Source organism: Delphinus delphis, chromosome 14 (genome assembly GCF_949987515.2).
Source record: "Delphinus delphis chromosome 14, mDelDel1.2, whole genome shotgun sequence".
Lineage (NCBI taxonomy): Eukaryota > Metazoa > Chordata > Mammalia > Artiodactyla > Delphinidae > Delphinus > Delphinus delphis.
Genome location: NC_082696.1, coordinates 66684953 through 66702740, shown reverse-complemented (window position 1 = coordinate 66702740; position 17788 = coordinate 66684953). Strand labels below are relative to the sequence as shown.

Sequence of the window (17788 nt, the reverse complement as noted above, 5' to 3'; positions counted from 1 at the left end):
TTTTGCCCGTTTCGTATGGGATGCTTCCGACAAGCTATTAGCAGACAAGCTTTTTGGAATAAAGGCTTCCTTTCTTTTCTCCAGCTTTCTAATGAGCCTGGATCATTCATCATTGTTGTTCAGCTTCTGAGACATCCCGGTTAAGTGAACTACGAACATATTGAAATACACACTTGGCCACAGGTTGAGGGATGGTTTCTCCACCCGAATCCCCTCTCCCTCCTACAAACCTCCTGGCAACCCCTGCCAGGAAAACCTCACCCAACTGCATCCGCCGCTCCTCTCCCTCTTTATAAGGATGGCTCTCAGGAGGGCGCGGAAGCGGCAGCGGCCCAGCAGGGAGCTGGCTGCAGGCCAAGGCCAGCCCGAAGGCCCTGGAGGCCCCACCTCCCCTCGGGCCGCTGCCGTGCCCTGACCGGCCGCTGCGGGGCGCTGCGGCCCCAGCCTAGGAGCGCGGGCGCGGCGGGGCGGGGCGGGGCGCGGCGCCGAGCGGGCGGCGGGCGCGGCGGCTCGGCCACAGGTAACCTGCGGGAGCGGGGAGCGCAGACCGGCGAGCGGCGGCAGGAGGCGGCGGCGCTGGGCGGCGCCGAGGCCCAGGGCCCGCCGGAGCCAGCGGGAGCCCGTGCCCATCGTCTCCCCTCGCCCCCCACGCTGTCGCCGGCGTCGGTCCCAGCGGCGCGGAGAGAAAGGTACCGTGTGCTCTCGCCGGGTCCCTTCGAGATCCCTCTTCATCCCAGGACAGGCGTCCCCTACTCTCGGGGGGTTTCTCATCCCGGGAGGACCGTGTCGCGGGTGGGAGCGCCCCCAGGTCGCTGTCTGTTTGGGGAGGAGTCCCAGACAGAGCGCGTTGCCCCCTTTTCTGCGGCCTCTGGGGAAGCCGGCGTGGGGGGGGGGTCCTTCCTGGGGCACCTCCCTTGTCTCTTTCCTTCAGTTGCTTCCCTAGAATATAGAACTTTGGTGGGAGGAGGCAGAGAACTTTCTCGTCTTTGCTCGTCCCCCTCCTCTTTCTCCAGTGAGCTCAAAGAGTTTGTAGAAAGTGGGGGGCGGGGCGGGGGTCCCAGACCGGGTGCGGAGGCCGGCCGTCTTCGGGCGTAAGGGAGGGTCCCGTCTGGTGGCCAGCGTCCCCCGCCGTCCCTGGGCCTGCGGGCCGGCCTCCGAGTGACCGGGCTCGGCTCGGACGCGACAGCAGCCTGACCCCTTCCCTCACCCCTTCGAGGACCACAGAGGGCTGCAGGCGCCGGACCGTGGGGCTGCCCTACCCCGGGGAGGTCCGCTCTGGCTGGACTTAAGCTCTGTAAAGAGTTAGAAAGTGGCATCTCCCCGGGCTCAAGGGAGCGAGCACATTGTTTGGTTTGAGTTCAGACATCAGCTCCCGGACACTTGTCTTGGAAATTTCGGTGTGGTGCTTCCGGTAGATTTGAGGGGCGGGAGGGGAAGTGGAGTCTTATTTGTGACCCTAGAGGAGCGTCCGTTTCCTAGAGCGGGTCAAGAATGTTTTCCTGGGCCTTACCTGGTGGCGCAGTAGTTAAGAATCCACCTGCCAATGCAGGGGACACGGGTTCGAGCCCTGCTCCAGGAAGATCCCAGATGTCGCAGAGCAACTAAGCCCGTGTGCCACAACTACTGAGCCTGCGCTCTAGAGCCCGTGAGCCACAACTACCGAAGCCTGCGTGCTCCGCAACAAGAGAAGCCACCGCGGTGAGAAGTCTGCACGCTGGAAAGAAGAGCAGCCCCTGCTCGCTGCAACTAGAGAAAGCCTGCGTGCAGCAACGAAGACACAACACAGACCAAAAAGAAAAAAAAAAAAAGAATGTTTTCCCTAAAGCATGGTGAGATGGTTTAAGTGGTGGTTGAGAGATCCCCTTTGGGGTCATGAGATTGAGTCTTGATGCCACTTGTTAGGTGTGTGACATCGGAAGACCCACTTCTTTAAACCTCAGTTTTTAGAATTGTAAACTAGGTGTATGACACATAGCCTGGGGGTACGGTTGTAGAAATTAAGTGAAATGATGCAAGTGAAAAGCTTGGCAGAGTGCTCTTGAAGGTTGGGCATCCTTTTTGTGAGTCTGTTGGATGGTGATATTCATTCACATTGAGCTAATGTCTGTTAGGCCAATGGAAGTGGGAAGCACTTGGGCAGTGACACAAACACCCCTGGGTCCACGGTGGTCCCACAGTGTACTGATGGTCTCTGACGTAGTTTCCCATCCTTAAAATGGCAATAGCAACCTGTTGTTCTGCTGTAGTAGGTGCTGGACTATACATATTTAGCTTTCCTCATCCCTAGCAGGTGCTTAGTATCTGGTAAATGAAGAATTTTTTTTTGATTAGGGATATAAATTAAAATTGGAAGAGTTTTCTGCTCTCTAGGTCCTAAATGAGATGGGGAGAGTGGAAGAAGGGTGTAAAGGAGTAAGAGCCCAGAAAACAACTGGTTGCATGTTGTTGGGAGGTATAAACCAAGGGTGATAACAAAATGCTAATTTGTTGACTCCTTGTGCGGTGGTGGCACCAAAAATTAACCTTAGCTTCCCACTCAAACTCATCAGCCTCTCCAGAGCCTCTCCAGGTAAGCATATAATCCAAGTAAAAGCAGACGGCTTGTGATCCAACTCTGCTTAGAGACGAAGTACTCTTTCAACTCCCAAGGCCCTCGCATATTGAAATTCTGGTGCTGCCACTGTGGCCTATATCATACATTCAGAAAGTATCAAACGGAGAGGTGCAAATTAAAGAAGAAGAACACAAGGCACACCCGGGTACCCATCACCCAGCTGAAGAACCAGGGCATCCTCAGAACCTTGCAGGCCCGAGCACTCCTCCCTGTGGCATTCCACTTACTTCTCTCTCTCTCCCCAAGGAACTGATAGTCTGGATTTTGTGTTTATTTTCCCCTTGCTTTTCACCTTAATATCTTACATGAAAAACTCTGTGGAAGGGAAGTTTCCAAACAAGCCTTTCCACAATAACCTGGAGCATTCCTGTAGAACGTAAAAGCAGGATATTGAGAGTAAGATGCAAACCACAGAAAGCTGAAAGTATCAAAGTGCTGGGACGGGCAGGCTGGCTGTCAGGGTCTGCCCCCAGTTTCCTTTGGCACAGGTTCTGCGGGTGTGTTCTGTCTGTGTCGGGGAGGGCCAGTCTCTTTCAACATAGCTTGGAGGCTATAATTTTGAAAGCTTTGCTTGAGTCTCTAAGAAGTGGAAAAACAGTAATTAGTGTGCATGTGTTTTAGAAGTGTTTAAAAAAAATACCAGTTTTCCAGGGGACATTGTATGGGATTTGAAGGATTAAGCCTGCTGAGAGTGACCTTTAAAAACGGTTTTAACCTAAATTCTTCTTTTTTTGGTTATGATATTTGTGTTAGGGACCTTAAGTTATTCCTTTGGGCTGAATCACAGGTCTCCTCTGTGAATCTTACACATTCTGACATTTCTTGGTTTAGGCAAAGATTCCTAAACTTGGTTCATGGCCCCCTTAGTATCTAAGTAATTTTTTCAGTGTCCCTAGATTTAGGTAGTTAGTAGTAGTTAGGTTGAAATAACGTAATAAGTATTTATATCCTAACAACATACAAAAGCTGTTTGAAAAAAAAAGAATGCACATAAACTGAGAGAAAAAAATTTATATCATTCTTAAATAACCACAGCTACAAAGAGGATGTGTGTGTGTGTGTGCTGCACACACAAACTTTGGGATCAGATTGGATCCCAATCTCATTTCCTGTCCCACGTTAATTTTTCTGCAGCACTTGCTTTTTATCACAGCAACCACTGAAAACCCAAGCTCTGCAGAGATAAATGATGTCATTGATAGGAATGTAATGGGATCTGATGTTGAAGCTGTGGACTCCTCCAGTCTGTAAGTTCAGTGTCCAGCACATTGAGTACACTGTGTTTCCCTTGAAATTTTCAAAAATCCTACGTTTCCCCTGTGCATTTTCTACAGCTCCTGAGCGCCTTGGCGCACAGTTGGGGAATTGTTGGTCTAAGGTAAAACCCCCTTCCCAAGAGAGATCAGTTACTAAGGAAGGTGTCTGCCTGAAGTAGCCCCAGGTTAAGCTTCTGGGTACAGTGGGCTACATCTGGGTTTTCTCCTCTGCGTAAAATGGAGTGGCTAGAGCCTTCCTCATCAGGGTCATTCAGAGGATTAAACTAGATAACGTATGTAAAACCATCTACCAAAGCCCTGGAATATAATGGAGTCTCAAGAAATGGTAGCTGTTTTAATGATTGTTAAATAGTACTAAATGAATGTCCAGTAATAGGTGTATGTCATTGCCCCTATTTAAGAATAGCCAGTGCTTGAAATCTCAACCTTAGCAAATAAACTATGAGGTAATTAGTTCACATTATAGGATGATTTATCATTTTCAAACAGAAAACTCTGGTGTACCATTGTGACACTTTGATTTTTCAGACCATCCTTGGAATACTCATTTTCATTTGCCACCATGTGCCCTGGTTTGGGGAGGAGGTCATAACTGATTGGATTGAGCCTGAACTTTGTCATAAGACAAAGTCTTGGGAAGTTTGGATGTAGGTTACAGGCCAAGAAATGTTTCAAGTAGGATTTAATATATACTTTTGGCACAGAGAGCAGATAATCTTTTCAGATTAAACAGTTTTTATTAAATTGTAGAGCATCCCATGATAATTCCTATCAATAAGTGGTACTTGTTAATCCTCCAAGGAAAGGTTGACTTGGATAGCGATGTCACAGATGGCTGTCACGGTGCCTTTTAGGTAACATAGACCTTTCCTCCCTTGTCCTATTCCTTGCCCAGATCCCAAGCGTAAGCTAGGACCAGGTGATATTTTAACAATTTGTGAGAATACACTCAATAGTGATGTTTCCCCAGCCTAGTTGTAGATTCTTATTGTTGCTTTCTTCAGTCAGTTATCATTGGGAAGCCTATACAGAACCATAGGCGATGCTTCCAGATTGACATAAAATTTTTTTCTGTTTGTTTTGGTTTATAATGTTGAGGGTTTTCTTCTCCCTCTATAAAATTTGGATATATGTTTGTGTGTGAGAAAGTATTTGATTCTTCTGAACTGATAATTCCATTTTTTCCATTTCACGCCCATCTATAAATTATCAGCATTATTTTTACTTAACATATTGCTCCTTTCTTAAAAAATAAGAATTTCATATCTTGCCTTGGGTTAAGCTGATTATATTTAACACTCAACATCTTCTTTTTCTAAAGTACAGCTGACTTAACAATATTATATTAGTTTCAGGTATACAACATGGTAATTCAATATTTTTATAGATAATACTCAACGCCTTATGGTTTTAGGGTATAAAGTAGAAAACTGCATTGTAGATAATAAAATGTGGATTAGAATGAATTGCTTTCTACTTTTTGTCTGCAACTCTTAATTAAAAGAAAATTGAGAGTCAAAGTTTGAGCATCCGTTTAACTATTAGAATCTGATATTAGGCACAAAGTGCTTTGCAAAATGCTTGACTCTTTTTCTTAAAGGCTGTAATCCATTTTTAGTTATTATAAAATATTGGCTATATTCTCTATGTTGTACAATATGTTCTTGTAGCTTATTTTATACCTAATAGTTTGTATCTCTTAGTCCCCTACTGCTATACTGCCCCTCCTCCCTCCCTCTTCCCACTGGTAACCATTAGTTTGTTCTCTGTATCTGTGAGTCTTCTTCTTTTTTTTGTTGTATTCACTAGTTTGTTGTATTTTTTAGATTCCACATATTAGTGATGCCATACAGTATTTGTCTTTCTCTGTCTGACTTATTTCACTTAGCATAATGCCCTCCAAGTCCATCCATGTTGCTGTAAATGGCAAAATTCATTCTTTTTTATGGCTGAATAATATTCCTATGTGTTTATGTATATATATACCACATCTTCTTTATCCATTCATCTGTTTTTATTAATACATTTATTTATTTATTTTGGACTGTGTTGGGTCTTTGTTGCTGCGTGCAGGCTTTCTCTAGTTGTGGCGAGCGGGGGCTACTCTTCATTGCAGTGCGCGGGCTTCTCATTGCGGTGGCTTCTCTTGTTGCAGAGCACGGGCTCTAGGCACGCTGGCTCAGTAGTTGTGGCACGCGGGCTCTAGAGCACAGGCTTAGTAGTTGTGGCACACGGGCTTAGTTGCTCTGTGGCATGTGGGATCTTCCTGGACAGGGCTCGAACCCGTGTCCCCTGCATTGGCAGGCGGGTTCTCAACCACTGCGCCACCAGGGAAATCCTGTCCATTCATCTGTTGATGGACACTTAGGTTGCTTCCATATCTCGGCAATTGTAAATAATGCTGCTGTGAACACAGGGGTGCATGTATCTTTTCGAGTTAGTGTTTTTGTTTTTTTCAGATATTTACCCAGGAGTGGAATTGCTGGGTCACGTGGTAGTTCTATATTTAGCTTTTTGAGAAACCTCCATATTGTCTTCCATAGTGGCTGCACCAGTTTTCATTCCCACCAACAATGCAAGAGGGTTCCTTTTTCTCCACACCCTCTCCAGCATTTGTTATTTGTGTTCTTTTTGATGATAGTCATGCTGACAGGTGTGAGGTGATGTCTCATTGTGGTTTTGATTTGCATCTCCCTGATGATTAGCAATATTGGCATCTTTTCATGTGTCTGTTGACCATCTGGGAACTGCTTGACTCTTAATATCTTCATGTAAAACTAGGAAAGGGTATGTAAGGAGGAAAAGATTTAATTTAAATTTGGGAGTTTATTGGTAGCTGAATGGACTTAATTTCATCTACATCACTGATTTGTCTTCAGTTCCAGAATGGAGATTATGGGAAATATTTCTGTCCATGATAGTAGAAAGCATTCTTTAAAAAAAGGTGGATTTGGGACTTCCCTGGTGGCGCAGTGGTTAAGAATCCGCCTGGCAATGCAGGAGACATGGGTTCGAGCCCTGGGTTGGGAAGATTCCACATGCCGCGGAGCAGCTAAGCCTGTGCGCCACAACTACTGAATCCTGCGCGCCTAGAGCCCGTGCTCCGCAACAAGAGGAGCCACTGCAATGAGAAGGCCTCACACCACAACGAAGAGTAGCCCCCGCTCGCCGCAACTAGAGAAAGCCTGCATGCAGCAACAAAGACCCAACGCAGCCAAAAATTAAATAAATAAATGAATTTATAAAAAAATAAAAAAAGGTGAATTTAATGGAGATAGATATCAGCAGATAGTAACTAAGAATGGAGAGGTAGTTCGAAGTAAACTAGTATTAATAGCTAAACAGGAATCAGCAAGGCTTTTTTTTTTTGTTTATTTTTGTTTTTGTAAAGGACATATGCTTTGAGAAATGTTTGTAAAAGGAATAAATACAAAAGAATAAGGTCAGTTTTCCTTACAGATATTAAGTAGATAAGAGGTGAAAACAGAACTTAGTTCTTTCAAGGTTGTGACCTTTTCCACATTAGCTCTAGGAACCCTGTTCTCCATCGTCTTGTTGGGTTGGATGGAGGGGCACGTCCGGAGTCCTTGAGGGGGATGGAAGGACATTGGATGGACATTAGGAAACGTAGTGTAGTCCTGGCCACCAGCTTGCGGTGGAGCTCTAGAAAATATCTCAGAGCCTCAGTTTTCTCTTCACTAAGAGGACTAGACCAAAATATTATTTTTTAAAAGGTATGGTTTTGTGAAATCATTCATATTCACAGTGTAAAAGCAACACTCTTTTTTTCCCTCACTTCTAAAGATCGGTGCCCTTGAATCAACCTGATGGTCTGTGAGCCAAAGAGAGCTAATGAGATTGTTAACCTCTTGTAACCTGATGACTTCCTTTTATTATGAACATCAATAGCTTACTGTGTAGAGTCCTTTCAGACTATGTATGCGTGTATTCACATTTTAGAATATAAACCCAAAGTACCATCTTATTCTAAAACCTGATTCCAAGGTCAGAAAATTTATATTCTTTTTTCAGTAAATTAGAGTTTTCAGTTTTTAAAAATGTCAGCATTTTATTCTAACTCTAGGAAAGTCCCAGGGGAATCTGATATACTAAGAGATTGCCTCTAGGTGGTGAGTTTTAGGAGCATGGGTGTTTTTGCCTCTCTGCATCTTTATGGAAATTTTAAGTCTTCTTACAATGAACATATATTTAGTTTATAATCAGAAAAATAAATTAGTTAAAAAGTTTAAAAAATTACACAAGAAAATTCATTATTAATCAAATGTACTAAAAAAATACTTTGTTCCTGTAATAGAACTATTTAGATGTTCGAGTAACTAAAATATTTGCTTAATGAGAGGTGAAAATGTAATGACATGAGATTGGACCTATTTTTTAAAAAAATTTATTTATTTTTTATTTATTTATATTTGGCTGTGTTGGGTCTTTGTTGCTGCGCACGGGCTTCCTCTAGTTGCGGCGAGCGGGGACTACTCTTCGTTGCAGTGTGTGAGCTTCTCATTGCGGTGGCTTCTCTTGTCACAGAGCATGGGCTCTAGGCACGCAGGCTTCAGTAGTTGTAGCACGCGGGCTCAGTAGTTATGGCTCGCAGGCTCTAGAGTGCAGGCTCAGTAGTTGTGGCGCGTGGGCTTAGTTGCTCCATGGCATGTGGGATCTTCCCGGACCAGGGCTTGAACATGTGTCCCCTGCACTGGCAGGCAGATTCTTAACCACTGCGCTGCCAGGGAAGCCTGAGATGAACCTATTTTATTATGGTTAGATGGTAGTGATTTGAATTTATTGTTGAGGATGAAAATAAATCATGAACAATTTGACTTGGAAATTTTCAGTTCAGATTTTTCACAAAAATAAAAGTTATTTCTCTTTCTTTGGAAGGGATAACATGTCTTATGCCAGTTTTTTGTTTTTAAATTAATTAAGTTATTTTTGGCTGCGTTGGGTCTTCGTTGTGGTGTGCGGGCTTCTCATTGCAGTGGCTTCTCTTGTTGCGGAGCATGGGGTCTAGGCACGTGGGCTTCAGTAGTTGTGGCATGCGGGCTCAGTAGTTGTGGCTTGCAGGCTCTAGAGCGCAGGCTCAGTAGTTGTGGCACACTGGCTTAGTTGTTCCACAGAATGTGGGATCTTCCCAGACCAGGGCTCGAACCCATGTCCCCTGCATTGGCAGGTGGATTCTTTACCACTGCACCACCAGGGAAGTCCCTAGTGTTAGTTTTTAAACTTACTTTCTATCTAGAAAATACCAAGTGAACTGTAAGTCTCAGCTGAAATTCTGAATTTGACCCAATTTAGGTAGAATGTTGAGATGCACTATATAATGTTTTATATTATGCCATATGTAGTATAAAATATTCAAGTACCAAAGAGCAGACTTGTTTTTTTTTTTTTTGCGGTACGCGGGCCTCTCACTGTTGTGGAGCGCAGGCTCCGGACGTGCAGGTTCAGCGGCCATGGCTCACTGGCCTAGACGCTCCGCGGCATGTAGGATCCTCCCGGACTGGGGCACGAACCCGTGTCCCCTGCATCGGCAGGCGGATTCTCAACCACTGCACCACCGGGGAAGACCTGGTTGTAACATTTTTGACGGTTTACTTAACCTCATTATGCCTCAGTTTCCTAGTCTGTAAAATGGGGATTTGAAACAGTTTTGTACTCTGACTATGGTGGTAGTTACATGAATCCATGAATGTGATAAAATTCATAGAACTACACACACACATACACGCGCACACACACACACACACACACACACACACAAACACTGTGAGCCCATGGAAAAAGTGAAATCCAAATAAGTTCTGTAAGTTTACTTAATAGTATTATACCAGTGCCAGTTTCCTTGTTTTGATAATTGTACTATGGTTATGTAAGATATTATCATTGAGAGATAGGGTACACAGGAACTCTCTGTATTATTTTTTTATTGTGATAAAATATACACAACATAAAATTTACCATTTCAGTAATTTTTTAAGTATGCAGTTCAGTGGCATTAATCACATTCACATTGTTTTGTAACCATCACCACTGTCAGTCTCCAGAGCTTTTTCATCATCCTAAACTGAAACTCTGTACACGTTAAACGATAACTCCCCAATCCCATCTCCCCCAGGCCCCTGGTAACCACTCTTCTACTTTCTTTCTCTGTCAGTTTGATTCTAGATGCCTCCTGTAAGTGGAATCATACAATATTTGTTCTTTTGTGACTGGCTTATTTTACTTACTCTTAATACCTTTGAGGTTCATGGACTATTTTTGCAACTTCTATGTGAGACTAATGTTGTTTCAAAATAAAGTTTAAAAAAGTAATTAAAAAAAAAATCCCATTGATGGGGCCCCACTGCTGGACTGACCAAGGCCTAGAGGTTAAGAGCAGTGCAGATGGCCAGAAAGGCCAAGGAGTGACATTACCTCTGTTTCCTCTTCCTCCTTATCCCCAGTCATAGGAGAAGAGATGCGAGAAAGAGCTGTGTTCTCTCTTGTATAGGGAAGAGCCTGCATTATTTATTAGTAGGTTCCTATATCAACCTGAGGAGCAGCTATGAAATCTCCTACTAAAATAGGGATTCTTTTTGTTGTTGTTGTTGTTTTGATGTTTCTGAAAACATGCTTGATTTTTAAAAAAAAATTTTATTAGAGTATAGTTGATTTACAGTGTTGTGTTAGTTTCAGGTGTACAGCAAGGTGAATCAGTTATACATATACACATATCCACTCTTTTTTAGATTCTATTCCCATATAGGCCATTACAGAGTACTGAGTAGAGTTGCCTGTGCTATATAGTAGGTCCTTATTAGTTATCTATTTTATATATAGTAGTGTGTATATGTCAATTCCAATTTTCCAATCTATCCCTCCCCCCCTTACCCCCGGTAACATAAGTTTTTTTTCTTTTTTTTTTAAAAGGCATTATATTATTTATTTATTTAATATTTATTTATTTATTTGACTGTGCTGGGTCTTAGTTGCGGCACACGAACTCTTAGTTGTGGCATGTGGGATATAGTTCCCTGACCAGGGATCGAACCCAGGCCCCCCTGCACTGGGAGCACGGAGTCTCAGCCACTGGACCACCAGGAAAGTCCCCATAAGTTTGCTTTCTACATCTGTAACTCTATTTCTGTTTTGTAGGTAAGTTCATTTGTACTCCTTTTTTAGATTCCACATATAATCATATAAATATGGTATTTGTCTTTCTCTGTCTGACTTACTTTGAAATAGGGATTCTTAACCTGAGGTTCATTGATGGGCTACAGATGCTTTAAGAGCTTCCAGAATTTAGGTGTAAGTATTTAAGTGAATGTTCATTTGTATATATGAGAGGGAAGACATTCCATAGCTTTTGTTATATTCTCACATGGTTCCCTAACCCAAAAATGGTTAGTAAGCAATGCAAGAAAATGTTGTTTACAGAGTTCTACCCACTGCATAACAGGCTCTTTCACTTGGGTGTCTTAGCCCCTTTCAGTTTTCTGGTATATCTTTCCCCTTACCAGCCTCCAGAGGCTTTCTTTCTGTTTAAACCTGAGAGAAGCCTGAACAATTCATTTCCCTCAGAGCCTCCCGCCATTCTCTCCTATATCCTACAAACTCCAGGATCCGTTCCTCAAGGGCCAGAGGAGCCCCACAGCAAACTATCTTGGAGTCCCTAGTGGGCAGATGTGGAACTAGAGTGTGTGCAGGACTCAGCCTCACAACTGCCATTTCTGTCCCTAACCTCTTTAGGCTCCAGAAAAATAGGAAGAAAATAATACTTGAGATACAGCTCTGGAAAACTCATGAAGTGGTCCTGAATGACTGAAGTTCAGTAGATTCTGCCTTGCGGAATGCAAATTTAATTTTCAGATTGTCTTCTGGCTTACACTTTATGTTTTAAATGTATTATAAATATATCATACAACACATTCTACCTTGTGGAGTATCCAGTGATTTAGGTGAGCTATTGCAATGATGTATTGTTATAAAAGATGTTAGTATCAGAATTTATTTATAAATAGAACTCTCTAGTCATTCAGACTGGTTTTTAACTCATATGAATGGATTGCATAAATGGGAAAAACTGTAACTTTCAAGTTTTTCTTATACATGTGATTCTTCAATACTTGCATTCATCTTAGAAACCCTTCAGTAAATTATGACTTAACTCATTTATCCACCTCAAATCTCAGTAGCTTAATCCAGTAAAAGTTTATTTCCAGCTCACCTGAAGTCCAAATAGGTTATTCCTGGTTGAGCAGCTCTCCTGGTTAGCTCTTCTGCAAGTGACTCTGAGATAAAGGCTCCTTCCATCCCGTTATACCATCATTTTCAACATGTGGTTTCTCATGTCCCTACAGGGGGAAGAGAGTATGAAAAACACAACCAGATTAACTACCCTCACCAGCAAGTGAAAACATCACTTCTGCTCACATTCCATTGGCCAGAAGCAGTTCAGAGCCCCACCTCAATTTATGGGGACTGGGAAATATAGCGCCTGGCCAGACAGCTGCTTCTGAGCAATAATCGTTTACTTTATTTATTTAATTTTTTATTTTTTGGCTGCACATGCAGATTCCGGGATCTTAGTTCGATCACGGATGGAACCCAGGGCCACTGAGTCCTGGTCACTGGACCACCAGGGAATTCCCAATAATCATTTACTTTAGAAGGGGAACAGAACTCTTTGGTGGATAAGTAGCCATCTTTTATATTAATATGCTAGTCTTTTAACCGGTCAGTTCAGTGTAACTGCCTTCATATTATTTATTTCTCACTTTCCAAACAACAAGTGTTATGTCTTTGTAGTGTAAAGTGTGGATGAGACCTTCATATGGGAAACAATTTTGTCATAATTGTTGAGTAAATAAAAATGGGATTAAGCCATCTAGTTTTATACATTTATTAAGGAATGAAGTATATTTTATTTATTCAGTCACCCAACCCCCTAGAGAATTGTACATTTGAGAAAGATGGAACATTAGCAAAGAGGAAGATTAGCAAAGAACAAGAATATGCATATCTTATTGGGTTCATTCTCGTAGTAATTTAAAACTACTTCCAGGGCTTCCCTGGTGGCGCAGTGGTTGAGAGTCCACCTGCCGATGCAGGGGACACAGGTTCATGCCCCGGTCCGGGAAGATCCCACATGCCGCGGAGCTGCTGGGCCCGTGAGCCATGGCCGCTGAGCCTGTGCGTCCGGAGCCTGTGCTCTGCAATGGGAGAGGCCACAACAGTGAGAGGCCCGCGTACCACAAAAAAACCCAAAAAAACAAAAATAAGAAACCCAAAAATAAACTAGTTCCAGCTGCTGGCAATAGGCAAGTATGAAAATTTTCTTCTTCTTCTTCTTCAAAAAACAAAAGCAGTCTTCACCATGGGATGTATTACACAATCATAAATGTATGTGTCACTTTTATTTGCTCTTTAAAGATCTTAATTTTTTAAAAAAAATTATTTATTTTTGGCTGCGTTGGGTCTTAGTTGCTGCGTGCGGGCTTTCTCTAGTTGTGGTGAGCGAAGTCTACTCTTCGTTGTGGTGCCGGCTTCTCGTTGCGGTGGCTTCTCTTGTCGCAGAGCACAGGCTCTAGGTGCGCGGGCTCAGTAGCTGTGGCTCGTGGGCTCTAGGGCACAGGCTCAGTAGTTGTGGCACACAGGCTTAGTTGTTCCATGGCATGTGGGATCCTCCTGGACCAGGGCTCGAACCCGTGTCCCCTGCACTGGCAGGTGGATTCTTAACCATGGCACCGCCAGGGAAGCCCTACTTATTTGCTCCTAAGGGAAATTAATGTTGTAAGATTTGGATCTGTTTATCTCATTTGCTTGAAGCCATTTTGTGCCTAGGAGGGTGCCATTTGGCTATATTCAGCATCCGACAGCTAGAAATGGAGAATATCGAGTGTGAAGGATCCCAGTACTTGGCTGGAGTCATGGAGAAAGTGGTCCACAACTTTAGTAGTTACACTAACTATACAGGCATATCTTGTTTTATTGCTCTTCGCTTTACTGTGCTTTGCTTTATTGTGCTTCATAGATACTGTGTTTTTCACAAATTGAAGGTTTGTGGCCACCCTGTATTGAGCAAGTCCATCGACACCATTTTTCCAATGGCATTTGCTCACTTTGTGTCTCTGTGTCACGTTTTGGTAATTCTTGCAATATTTCAACCTTTTTCATTATTAGTATATTTGTTATGATGATCTGTGTTCAGTGATCTTTGATGTTACTATTGCAAAAAGATTATGACTCACTGAAGGCTCGGACAATGGTAAGCATATTTTGGCAATAAAATATTTTAAAATTAAGGTATGTACATTTTTAAGACATAATGCTATTACACACTAAATAGACTACATTGTAGTGTAAATATAACTTTTATATGCACTGGGAAACCAAGACACTCGTATGACTTGCTTATTGCAGTATTCACTTTATTGCAGTGGTCTGGAACCAAATCCACAATGTCTTCGAGGTCAGCCTGTAGTAGTGTTTCATTCACCCATTACTAGTTGAGACTGGGCTGTTCCACCTAAGGAAGAGGTCCCAATAATGAATATTTACCATCTTTCAAGTCCTAATTTATTTCTTTTAAAGTTACATTTTATGGTGCCCATGTTGGAATTAAAGATGCACTAGACCAAAGGTCAGCAAATTATAGCCATGGGCCAAGTCTAGCCCACTGCCTGTTTTGTAAAGTTTTGTTAGAACACAGCCATACTCATTGATTTACATACCGCCTATGGTTGCTTTCACACTATACTGGCAGAGTTGAGTAACTGTCACAGAGACCATATGGCCCACAACACCTCATGTATTTATTTAGTATCCCTTTATGGAAAGTTTGCTAACCCTTTCACTAGACCCTTAAACCCTTAAAATTAGTATAACTTGGTTTGCGGTAACTCTGCTCCTACTTAGGATTTACTTAATCTCTGGCCCACAGTTCGCCATCATAGTGAGGCTAGTAAAACCTACCTATCGAGGTAGTTAAAGTAGACTTTAAGTGATCTTGGGCAAGTTACTCAGTTGATCTTCTAGTTAGCTATCTGCCAGTCTGTCTTCCAGTAGGCTTCCTTAGACCAATCCATTTCCAATTTGCCATGTATAAGAATCATCTGGGGACTCTATTAAAATTCAGAGATGCCCACCCTCATTCCCTAGGTCCTGATTCATCAGGTCTGGGAAGATGCACGTGTAACAGGCACCCCAGATTCTGATGCAGGTGGCCTGGACTTCAAGTAACTCAGACCCTTGTGGCAACTTGTCTTTGGGTCCCTAGAAATAGTTTCTCTGACAGCTCCAGATATGCTTCTTGACTCAGCCAGGATTGAAGCCTTGCCTACTATATAGGAGAGCTTGGAACCAAAAGGGGACTGCCCAGCGGCGTTAGTCATCAGCATTCTGAACATGTGCAGAGAGACCCGGCAGTGGGCTTATCGTATAAATCAAATCATTGACTGCCTGACTGCACCTATACAGCCATCTGCTGCTTTGCTTTCAATAGAAATAATGATAGGGAAGTTGGCACTGGGGCTTCAGAGAAAGTGATTGGTTTACGTTGCAGCTCTGTATGCCTCTTGATGCTAAGAGGGAACAAATTAAAGCTAAAATGAGCAGTATAGCCCTGGGGTAGCTGTCTCTTTTTAAAAATCAAGGTAAAAGTTAATAGCAGAAGAAGTTACCATGAGAGGAAGAACCTAAGTCCAGGTGCTTTATAGGTGCTTTAAGAACGGATGCTGATTTAATGGTTTGTAATTTCCTTAATCTCCAGAATGTATTACCCTAGGTTATGTGATACTTAATGAACGGTTTGCTCACTGAAGCCTTTGTTTTCCTCCATTTGCTATTCAAAAACTGAGTAAAGAGCTGCAAAGCCAGTAATGAATAATGGCAAAATCCCCTGGCACCTGTTGGGTTTTAATACAATATGGAAAAAAGTGAGACCCCCCCCCCCCGCAAAAAAAAAAGTCCAAAAACAAAAACCAGAAAAATAAAAACTTGAAGGAAGAATCAAAGAACCTCACTCTTTCAGTACTTACTACGAGTGGAGCTGTGTTGCTGTTCAAAAGCAGTGTTAAAATTGAGGTTCAGGGGCCTTTAAACATTTCCGTCTTTGCTGCCCTGCTGAAATAAACCTGGGTGTTTGATTGGATGTAAGCCAGGGTATTTTGTACTCTGAAATGTAAGTAAAGTAAACACTTTATCATCCAATGAAGGACTTAACAGCTAATTAGATACCTTCCTGTTGGGAGATGTCTTGGGAAACTGATTTCAAAAGCATATGCTAATAAGGATTTAAAGAATCCTATGTAAGATTATCAAAGGATTCCTTTCAATAATGAGTTCCCTTAGACCCAGGATATTTAATATATGATTAGAATTACTAATCATTCATTTAAGGGAGCCCAGCATTGCTGGGAAGTTAGGAATACCATCAGGGAACATGTTCTCCAGAGGTTGCTAAATAAACAGCCATCTTCTATGTTTTAAAATGATAGCTTTAGATCATTCCTTTTCTTCCCTGCAAAATATGCAACAGATCTAATTTATCTCTAGACACCAGAATTTCTTTCCTTCCTATTACTAAACCCTTGAGAAAAGGCCATTTTGAAAAAAATAAGGCTTCTGTCTTTAAAAACGGATTATTTTGATATACCAAAAACTAATTGTCTTGATGCTCAGTGCATTTCTGTCCTTTTAAATCCTAAATTCACAAATTTATATTCTTCCCTTGGTATTTAAAGACTCAAGAACACTAACACTGTGCTTATAATTGACTGTGTTAAAAGTGACCATGTTTTTGTGTCTAAAAGTAGAACCTGAAATATTGTACCAGATTTTGCCCCAGGACTTCCGTGCTGTTTCTTATTATGTCCTTCTCTCCCCAGCCTTCGGAATTCCCTTAATGTCAGAGACATTAACTTTGAGGGTAAGAGAGTAAATCTTAAGAGACGTAGTATTTGCTTTGAATTTACCAGCCAACTAAATAGGGTGGATGTTAATGTCTCGGGTGTACAAGGCGTGCTTCTTGTTAGTGTTAATGAAAGCTGTGTATATAGTGGAGAGAAAACATATTCCCCAAATCAGTAAACAGACAGAAGCTATGATGGACTTTTTTCTTTTTTCTTTTTGGCCGTGTCACACAGCATGCAGGATCTTTAGTTCCCCAACCGGGGAAAGAACCCGTGGTCCCTGCAGTGGAATCGCGGAGTCTTAACAGCTCGACCGCCAGGGAGGTCCTGGATTTTGTATGAAAAAAGCAATGTCAGAGGCTATTAGGGTATTTAAGTGAAGGGAAAAATTCTGTGTTATAGTACTAAATCTAAAATGAAAAATCAAAAAGATTGGATACCTCTATGGGTATAACTGAATCACTTTGCTGTAACTATAACTGTAAAATCATCATTAACATCATTGTTAATCAACTATACTCCAATATAAAATAATTTTTTTTAATTTTTAAAAATTAAAAATAATAAAAAAATAAAAGGAAAGACAAGTATTGATTGTAACCTAACCAGATACCATAAGTCCACAGCAGCGCTGTCTCAGCCCCACAGAATAAATGGCATTCATTACGTTTGAGTATATTGTTGCCCTAGGATCAGGGAGGCCAAATTGTTTTACTCTTCTCTGCAAAGCCTAATCTCTCTACCTGAAAAATAATTTAGGAAAAAAAAATTGTAAGGTCAGTGACTCTCTCTTGGCCTCCCTACATATTTGTCTTTTTCTTTCTTATTAGCATTAGGTAATGTATCTTAAAACCCCAGGCCTCTACATTCAAACCTGGCTGAATGACCTCTCTTGCACAATACAGATGCCCTTCAGGAGAAGTCTGTTTCGTGGGAGACTGGCAGGCTTTAAAGAGAAGAGTGTGACTTGGCTGCCAGGAGGCTTGGGTTCC

The 17788-nt window shown here is 42.3% G+C and overlaps 1 protein-coding gene across 1 annotated transcript in view; it reads left to right on the top strand.

The window, feature by feature from the left end:
- Positions 1 to 556: 556 nt before the first annotated feature.
- The window catches only part of ANKRD6 (ankyrin repeat domain 6), a 257505-nt gene continuing 240273 nt past the window's right edge, over positions 557 to 17788 (top strand). Inside the window, exon 1 of the mRNA XM_060030233.1 lies at positions 557 to 689. The gene's annotated coding sequence lies outside the window, so the exon portion shown is untranslated. The remainder of the gene's footprint in view (positions 690 to 17788) is intronic.